Below are 9970 nucleotides of genomic sequence, written 5' to 3' on the forward strand. Positions count from 1 at the left end.
GACTTTTCTCTAGTACTTAAATACAAATGCAGAATGGCTCTAGGACTGGATACTGGCTGTCAGTCTAATTTCTTTATGGTGCAGGATTACCTACTGGCAGATGCTAAAGGGGTTACCTCTTCTGAGGCCTCCTAACTGGGATGATACAAAAGCAGCTTGCCCTGTGATGGTCCTAAAAGCAATGCCACCAGTGTTTAAAGGCACAAGGTTTGGAAACCATGCTGAGGTCTTCTGCACAACTAAAGTGTTCTCCCAGGCTGTGCAGTCAAGAACTTAGAGGTGGAAAAAAATTTCTTCCAAATCCATTATACGTAATCTAAAGCCTGCTGAAGTGTTAAAGCAAAGCCTGCAGCCAAAGCCTAGAAAGAACAGGACAGTTCAGCAACAGCTTAAGTTTCCGTGCAACAGCGGCAATGACAATTCAGTAGAAAAGTTAATGAACAATAGATGACCTGCTCTGACTCGGCTATGGGAAGCTAAGCAAACAGGATTCATGTTTAAGGAATGCCAAGAATTTACCTGCCTCTTAAGTACATCCAAGTGGGGAAAACAGTACTCTAAAGCCCTGGGGAGACAAAACTGTCATTAGAAAGCTACTGAGACAGGCGTTTCCTAAAAATAATTTCAATTTGACTTTCAATTATGAGTTTAAGATTACTCTTGCACTTTTTCGTCCAGCATTTCATATTGTGGAGTCTGAAGAGTGTTTTGCATATTATGGTTCAGGACGGCCTCTGCTATTGGGAGGAGACTGGGTTTGTGTAAAAATTCCTTTCAATATTTGCTGTTAGTACACTTTATTCCCACAAAGAAGTACTGCTAGGAGCAGTAAGGTTTAACCAACTTGTGAGTTACCAGTTAATTTTTCTATTATTTCTTGCCACACGCTGCACTTAGTACCAGAGCCACTGTTACATTAAAAAAAAGTCTCTAGAGAATCTTGTTTCTGCAGCTGCCTGACAGCTGTATTTTGATAGGGAATTATCTGCAACATGAAAAATGTTTCCTCTAAACCATAAATTTATGAAATCTATAACATTGCTGTTATTTTTTCCACGTACCTTTTCCAAGATCATGTTGATTTGCTCATTCTATTGCTCTAAATTTGACTTAAATATTTTAAATGTCAATACAGTACGCCGGGCACCTGTCCATCTGCTTTTTCAGTCTGGAATCAAGGTGCCAATGCGTGGTTGCTGATGCTCTGTCCAAATCCAGGAAAAAAAATCTGGTTACCCCAAGAGGAGTCAGATTGGATCCTTGGCCATTGACTTTCCAGGCACTCTAAGCAGGGAGGAATATGTTCTGTGACTGACACCTGTTCATTTGTAACTTGTAGGCTTTCTCGAAGGAAAAAATATATATAAAACACCTTCAAAAAAGAGCTCAGGCTACAATAGTCTGAGCTGGGTGCATTCCAGCTTAAAGACACATAGTGCTGTTTGTTTTTTTTCCTTTGCTCCTCTTCTGCTATCCACTCAACGTTGTGTCCCTTGCTTTTAAAGAGTAGCAAAAACTTAACTGCAATAAACAGGAGTCCAGGCACAAATAGCAGATTATCTGCAGTATGTAACGTAACATTGGCTGACTTGAAATGTTTAATTTTTCATTTCACTAGATACATATCTTCTCTTAAAGAAAAAAAATCATTGTTTTATACCATGCAAAGTATTTGACCTCAGAAAGGCTAAATTAGAACTCCATCTGCCTTTCAAAATGTTCCTGTGCTCCCTGTTTTGCTTGATTGACTGTTATGTGTAATTAGTAGACTTAAGTATCACTTGTTAAGCACAGCTTGAGTAAATACATAGATGCTGGCTTATTAATTCCTGTAAACTCATAAACAGCAGCATGAGTTAATGAAGACAGTCTTTACTACACTACTGAGAAAAGCACTCAGGTGCAAAACCAGAAACCATGTGTGATGTACCAACCACACCTTCAGGTGTACGCGCGGATCTCTGCCTCCTCATTTTCTGCTGCTGCTGGGGAAGAAATGAAGGCTCTCCAAGTGGACTGCTTGAAATGGGCACCAAAGTCCTGGGCCTTCTTTTGAAGGTCTTGTTGCCCAAAAAAGCATCTGCTCGTGAAGATGAGTTATGGAAGCAGTCACCTCTTGTTTGTAGCTTCCTGTATGGTTTGTTCCAAAGTGAAGCTTTAACTGTGGGTACAGTGCTTGATCTTACTGGTCAACACTTGAAAGGATGTTGCTTCTGTCCATCTTCAGTTTCCTAGACTCTGGAGAACAAGCAGATGGAGGTAGAACACAGTATGATGATTACTACTTCCAACCAACTTCATAATAGTTAAATATTAGTTCTGTGATCAGAAATTGCACACATCTATCTGTGTAAGCTTCGTGAAGCAGGCCCTGTTATATTATCTAAAAAAATACGCTGTGAAAAAAATATATATGTGTGTTTTGTAAAAAGCTTTTGAAGAGAGAACTGAATTTAGAGTTGTAAGTAGCTCAGAGTACTCTGAAATGCTGCACTCAGCTAACTCACAGCTGGTGCTATTATTGATTAAAGTGGCAACGGATGGGGCCCTGAGAGGTGAACTGTAATGAATATTTAGTCTTGTCAATTCAGTCCTGGGGAACTCAATGGAAGGGCTTCTATGGGAGCACGTCCTCTAATACAATTGTAGCCAATTGATATGGGCCTTGAGAACACCCTTCAATTTTCACGTTGATGATAAAAGAGCACGTTTTGAGCAACATGATCTTCAGCAACATTAATTTGGAAAGGCGGAGAGCTTTAAAGTGAATTTCCCAAATATAAGCATAGCTTTTTACTTTGAGACTATGAAAAAACTGATAACGTTATCAGTAAATCTGTTTGTCCACTTAGAAGCCTGCTGACCCACCAAGACAAATAAATGAATTATATTATTTCATGTATTTCTAAAAGGACTACAGAGCTTGCTTGTTTCATACCTCTTACAGCACTGCATATTGTGCCTCCTCATTCTGAGGATATTTTTTTTAATTGTTACAATGTGATTGTGTTTATATTTCACAATTAGAAGGACATTATTGTGTAGATGATTTCTGTGTATGGTCACTGGCTTTGAACTGCAGACACACGCATGCGTGCCTCTGTATCAGGAAGGTGGAGGCTTCCGGTCTGAGTCTGTAAAGTGACCACGTAAATGGAAGTTCTGGCTCAGTTCAATTCCCACCCATTAAATTTGATTGTATCTGTGGGCAAAAGTAAGGAAGTAGTATTTATTTTAAACAGTTAAACATGCTAGTAAAAGTGAGAGAACAGGATTGAACAGGATTGTCAGCTGCAGTGGGAAGGATAACTCCTCTCCTCTACTGCAGGGGAGGGAATTACACAGATGTAACAGAACAGACAAAATGTTCCTTGTCCATTCTTCTTGCTCATGAACTTAGAGCAACAGGGAGCCTCTTGGTCATCTGCTTCTTGCAGAGAAGGCACTGGCTGCTGAGCCTGACAAAGGTCATTCTTTATAAAGCAGCATATTCCTTACCAAACAGCTCCATCCACGCACAGCTGTCATATTTACAGCCATCTCTAGTCCCTAAGTTTGGCTTGCTTCATTCAAAAAAGAACTTAGTGTGACCCTGACAACTTCACTAGGTTTGTTGTTAACAGCACATGATAGTAAGGGTTAGAAAATGTTTACTTCAGCCAAATAGCAGGTAAGGTTTCCAGTTACAAAGTCAGAATCCAGTTTATAAAAAGGCAAATAAAACCAGACTATACTCGAAGATTCCTTTTCAGTCATTCTAGCATCCTGAAGCCAGAATCCCTAAGAGGCCCTGCAGCAGTGTCACACTTTTTCCACAGTATTTCAGGATGGAACAAAAACTTACCCAGAGAGCCTCAGTCTTTGTGGGCTATTCTGTACCGGTCATGCTCTCCTAACTCCCTGCCTTCACTCTGTGTGGCAATCTCTTATTTGGTGCTGTTGTTTTAAAGCCAAAGACAGTACTTACTGTGTGTTCATTTGATTGATAAGACTTTGAGATGTGTTCTTTATGTGCTGCATATTGCCTAAAACCAGTCATTAGTACAGTTGTAGATAGGATGTTCTGTACAAACCATCTCCCTCGTAGCCCAGATTTGCCAGCTGTGAAGGTTTTACAGGCACGTTTTATAGACATACTCAATATACAAGCTGTGGGTTTTTTCTATTTGAAAATCCAGCATTCTATATCTTCTAATTCTCAAATTTTATTTAGTACAAAAATCTTCTGATATATAAAAAAAGAACATTGTCAGAGTTGCCAATCCGAATAACAACCTAAATTATCTATTTCCCCACACTGTAGACAGTATACATATGATTATATTTAAAAAAAAAAGAAAAAAAAAAAAGGCAAAGTGACTCTTTGACTCATTCCATTACAGAGGATGTGTTGTACTCAGTGCTCTGTAGGGAAAGCTACTGATAAGAAGATGACAAAGGTCCAGAGGTTGCTACAGAAGTTGTAGCACCTGCAGCTGGTGGATGCTGAGTGTGAGACTGATAGAAATGGTGAAAACAAGTAGAAGCCACACAAAATGAACATGCAAACAGCTGCCACTGGAATAGTTTGTACTCTTCTATGATTAATATTTTTAATGTTACTATTCCATTTGTTCAGCTGTTACTAGTTCTGGGAAGATAAATTGAAAATTCTTCACCTCAGAAAAAGCTTATTTGCAGCTGTACTGTGCTGTTAAGCACCACGACACAGAAAAGCAGAACAGTTTATACTCGTGCCTTCAAAACATCCATTAATGTGCCACTACAGAACAGGAAGGTGTGTTTTCTGATTACCTGCTCTCTTAACATTGTAATCTCTTAACTAAGTCGTTTCTGAAATATGTCAGCTATGCAGAGCACCCTGAGGGGCTTTGCAGACAAGCAGTTACAAACCACTAATTTTCTCTCCAATTCCTCGTGTTCGGCTGCTAAGCAGTAGGTAGGAAAGGAATCAGCTGCTAGAGAAAGCTATCAACCTTTATTTTTAATAAAGAAGCTGTCAGAGATGCACAGAAATCACATTTAAACTTGCTTTTGTAAACCTGTCCTGTTGAATCCCTTTTTTAAAGATCTGTAATCCAGCTGTAGACTTGGCCAACTGCCACCTCGTTTAGCCAAGTCTCAATTTCTTGCAGTAATAAAGCTCGACTATCGGATTCAGAGTTAAAGCTGACATATAGATTACATTTGTTTCTTAATGTTACAGATCTCTATCAAGCAAACGCAGGAGGGCATTTCATTTTAGATAACAGAAAGAGACCTCTGCATGCTGGAGAAACATGCTAATATTATTTTTAGTCAAACTACATTATTATACATTTGTTGAAGGCGTTGAAACCTACGTAGAATTACGAGCGCTCTTTATCCAGGTCAAGAGTTCTCAAAACGTGTCACTGCCTGAAGGATGCACGTATATGGATCTGGTCAGAAGCCAGCAGGGGGTAAGCAGAGAGCCCTGTTTGGTATGACTGTGCACGTGTTGAAGAACCAACAGAGAAATACACAGAGAAGGAAGAGAGAGCCAGCAACGGTCACAGAAGGGCTAGGAATACTCTTAAAAGGAAAGCATAATGATAAAACCAATAGGCCGAGTGCCAATTCAAGAAGAATGAAAGCTCTGAGCGACCGCTCTGCTCAATTCCTTCCGTGTTAGGAGAAGTTGGACTCCCTGTATTCTTTTTTGCAACACTGTATGCAAAACCCTGGGGAATTTAGCCCATCTGGGGAAAAGAATCAACGAAACATAGGTGAATTGTAGAAACAGATGGTCAATTCATAGAGCCTCTGCAAAATTTTATTTCTTCAGTTCACCTGTTGGTGATTTAACAAGTGGATACAGTCTCAACTCCACCTGAAGATGCAGAGGTTGAGCATTTCTGGGAAAGTACAGGGTGTACATCAACATTCTCCAGCACTGAAAATACTCATCATAAATATCTTGTTTAAGTGCTGCATGAGGATTCGTTTCTAAACATCTTGAGAAAACTTCCTAGGGAAAAAAGATGAAAATAAAAAATAAAGGATACAGCTGGGGAATTCCAGAGAAGCAGCAAAGCCAACTAAATAAATTATTTACTGTTGGCCACTATGAGTATCTGCAAATATGTGAGTTGATTGGAAAGGCACAGAAGGCAACAAAGAAAATTAGTTTTTGCTTCTAGACACAAATTCAAGGCTGTTGCCTGTGAACTCTGAGCTGATTAGAAAAATGAAGCAGAAAGAGAGATGTTGGCAGTGCCCACTGCTCCTGCTGGAAATGCCAGAACTGGCCATTCTGCAGCTCCTGCCAAACACACAATCCCTTGCACAGACCAGTCCAAAGCTGGACTGATACCAGCAGAATCTTTCCATCTGGACTGCTCCCAAAATGAAGACGACAGAAGGATATTTGTAATGCTTGTACTGCTCTCCCTTGCATTTTATGCTTGCCAGAACAGTGATGGCTGAAAGAGCTTAAAGAAACTGAGACGGTAGCAGTTACACATCATTATGTGTTTTAGCACACTGAATGCAAGGAAGAACAAGTCTAAAATGCTACTCTGTTGCTTGTACAATGGGAAAAACTTTTCTGCTTCCAAGTACAGGACATGTTTTCATATATAAACTTACATATGTATAGTAGGAGTGCACAATATTAGACCTTACAGACAGAATGTCTCAAGGTTTGCCACAGTACCTTTAAAAAACGTCTGCCTCAAAATGAAGTATTTTGGAATCTCAAAATTGGTACCTGGTGGGTTTTTCATCAGAACATCTTTATCTGAATGCCAACAAAACATCCATTCATTAGAATCAATGGAAAGAAAGCTCCTTCTTTTCAGGGCAGTCCTGAGCCCATGTCAGATAATATTAATGGACCTGAATACTAAGGTTGTTAAGTCTGACATTTGGAATGTCACGACCAGTTCTGTATGGAGGTTACAGTAATAACATCAAATCAAACACAGCTACGGCAGTTTAAACTTGAAGAGCATCTTCTCTCATCTCCTGTAATTCTGTTGCACAATTACATGCAAAAGCCCTGCCACACAAAGCAGTACTTAATACAGTGGTATTTGTAATAACTCATGAAACGTGTTCAAATGATGTACTTTAGCATCAGTCACCATTCAGCAACATTTTATTCAGTATAAACTACTCAGAATGCAAGAAATGCAATTAAGAGGTATAAAATTAGTTACAAAAGAAAGAAGCTTGTCCACTGGGGAGTGAGACCGACTACCATACATGCCTGTACATTTAAATAATGCCTATTTTAAGAATCTGGTTAAAAGACCGTAGGACACATGCAGCTCTGTGTTATTCTATTTCTTCGGTAAAGAAGTTCCTTGACGTCCAAAAGTTTGGGGTGTGATCATTGCCGTGGGGAGCCTGTTACAGTGCCTGACCACCCTGTGGTGAAGAATGTTTTCCTAACCTCTGTTCTGACCCTTTCCTGACAGCTCTCCATGCCGTTCCCTCGGGCTCTGCCTCTACCACAGCAGAGCTCAGCGCTGCCCCCCCGCTCCCTGTGAGGAGCTGCAGCCGCCATGAAGGCTCTGTCAGCTCCTCTGCTCTGGGCTGAGCAAATCAAGGGGTCTCGGCTGATCCTCTCATACTTTGTCCTCTAGACCCTTCACCCTCTTCATAGTCCTTTGGGCACAGTCTGAGAGCTTTATGGCCCTCTTATACCGTGGCACCCAACCCACACCCAGCACTGGAGATGAGGCTGCACAGCTCAGAGCAGAGCAGGACAAGCCCTCCCCTCACCCAGTGGCAGTGCCGGGCTGGTGCCCCCAGGGTACAGTCGGCCCTTTGGGCTGCCGAAGCACACTGCTGCCTCATGTTCTACTTGCCACCAACCACAACCCCCAGATCTCTCCTAGGGTTGCTCTCCAGAGTCTCATCCCCTGGTCTACATGCATTCTAGAATTGCCCCATCCCAGGTGCAGAATCCAGCACTTGACCTTATTAAACTTCATTACCCAGTTTGTCAAGATCTCCCTCGGCAAGGCCTCTCAGCTCTCAAGGGAATAAGCAGCTCCTCCTAATTTAGTATCACTGGCAAGTTTACTTACTGTGCATGCATCCACATGATTTATAGAGACATGGAATAGAGCTGACCCTAAAATGTAACCCTGCTGATCCCCACTACTGTCTGGCCGCCAGCCTGATGTAGCCCCATTTGCTATTACCCTTTGAGCCAGAGCTGACAGCCAATTGTTCACCCGTTGCATTGCCTATTTATCTAGTTGTGTGCTGGACATTTTGTCCATAAGGGTACTGTGAAAGACAGTGTTGTAATCTTTTTGGATTTCAGCAAAGCTTTCATCAACTTGCTTCCCTTGCTACAAGTGAAGTAGAAAATGAAGAAACTCCTGAATTGGTGGTATGTGTTGCTGCTGACTAAAATAGATGACCGTAAGTGCAAACAATCCTAAGTGCAAAAGGGTCCAGAATCTCCAAGAGAGCAAATAAAGAGACTAAAAAGGCCAAGGACAACAGCCTCAGCATCTTCCATTTTTATTACAGAACTATATATGGTGGCTGAAGTCTGTCCACAAGTTAGAAATCCTCAGGAGAAGGTATAAATCCTCTTCTCGGGGAAGATCTCTGTAACAAGAAAAAAATCAAATCAGCAGTATGTATTGCTGAGGTATTTTCTGACAACTAATAATTTCCCCCGGAGTTTCTTAGGTCCAATTTGGAATCTGAGCTCTCTCAATTGCTTGCTGAGAAAAAGCAGCTATGTTTCCCTGCAAACATAAGAAATAAAGGATGGTAAGGCCTGTAAGCCTTAAGGCTAACAGACCTTTGGTTTTTAAAATGAATGTTCATCTAGATTTCTAGGGAAAAAAAATCTTTAAAAGGACTGTTAAGAACATGATCTTGTATAGAAGTCAAAAGTACACACTTATTGAAAACAGGAGTGCATTGTTAACTTAGGCAGTTGTAAAGCACTGACTTTTTTTTTTTTAATGAAGGCAAAAATCTCCATGATAGCAGCTAGAAAAATATAGAGAAATTCTCTGAAACTTCATCTCCTGGCCTGCATTTCTGACTAGCCTGCAAATGGACTCTGTCATGTCTGCTCTAGTCGTGCTTTGAGCCAGCTGGCCGTAAGATCAGTATCTTTCCAGAAATCATGTGGCCACATTAGCAAAGTCCTGAGCCCACACTCAGCATACCTGCCATCCAGCCAGCCTCATTAGCTCAGGTTCAGCAACACAGGAATCGTGTCTACACAGATGCTTGAGTTGGCTCCTAGATGGTTCTCTCTGCATAGGCAGAGAGAAGGCATTGCTGCCTGCACCCATCCATGTAGATGTACCCTCATACGACCCCAGGCACGTGTGCTGATATTCTATAGAATGCTGCATTGCCGTCTCATACTTGTAACCATGTCAATCCATTGTCACATCTAAAGTGTTACTCTCCCCTTAAAACAGCATTACATGTAAATTATTTTAAAAGATGTGTTTGTAATGGCAAAGATTTTCACCTTGCATTAGTTTCATTCTTTCCCACACACATACTAGTGAAGCAAAGCAGGAAAGAAACTACTAAAGGAATGCGGTCAACCATGGCAATCTCCTTGCTTCAGCTTTTTGTCATTTTTGATAAGTCTTCCTTAAGCAGTGGAAACACTAAATCTGCTTTGCTATAGGCTAGATTGTTCCTTTCCATCCATTATCCATCCTTCCTCTTGAAAACAGAGGCAGATTTCCACCTTTCATTGTCATCTGCTATCTTCTATGCTATACGTCTCTACTTTTGTACAAGAGAAGTTGCAGAAATGAAAAAAGAAGCTATGAAACAGAACATATGAACAGATACAAAGGTTCAACTTTCAGTGTAGCCAGCTCAGTCTTCTGGCCCCGACAGTGGCAACCTAGTAAAGAATACAAGGATATATATGGTGTACTCCCTACTGTGCCAAGCTCAGTTCATCTCCTGAGCCTGATGTGATTTGCCCATTTTGCAGTCCCCA

Source organism: Tympanuchus pallidicinctus, unplaced genomic scaffold (assembly GCF_026119805.1).
Source record: "Tympanuchus pallidicinctus isolate F22 unplaced genomic scaffold, pur_lepc_1.0 scaffold1, whole genome shotgun sequence".
Taxonomy (NCBI): Eukaryota; Metazoa; Chordata; class Aves; order Galliformes; family Phasianidae; genus Tympanuchus; species Tympanuchus pallidicinctus.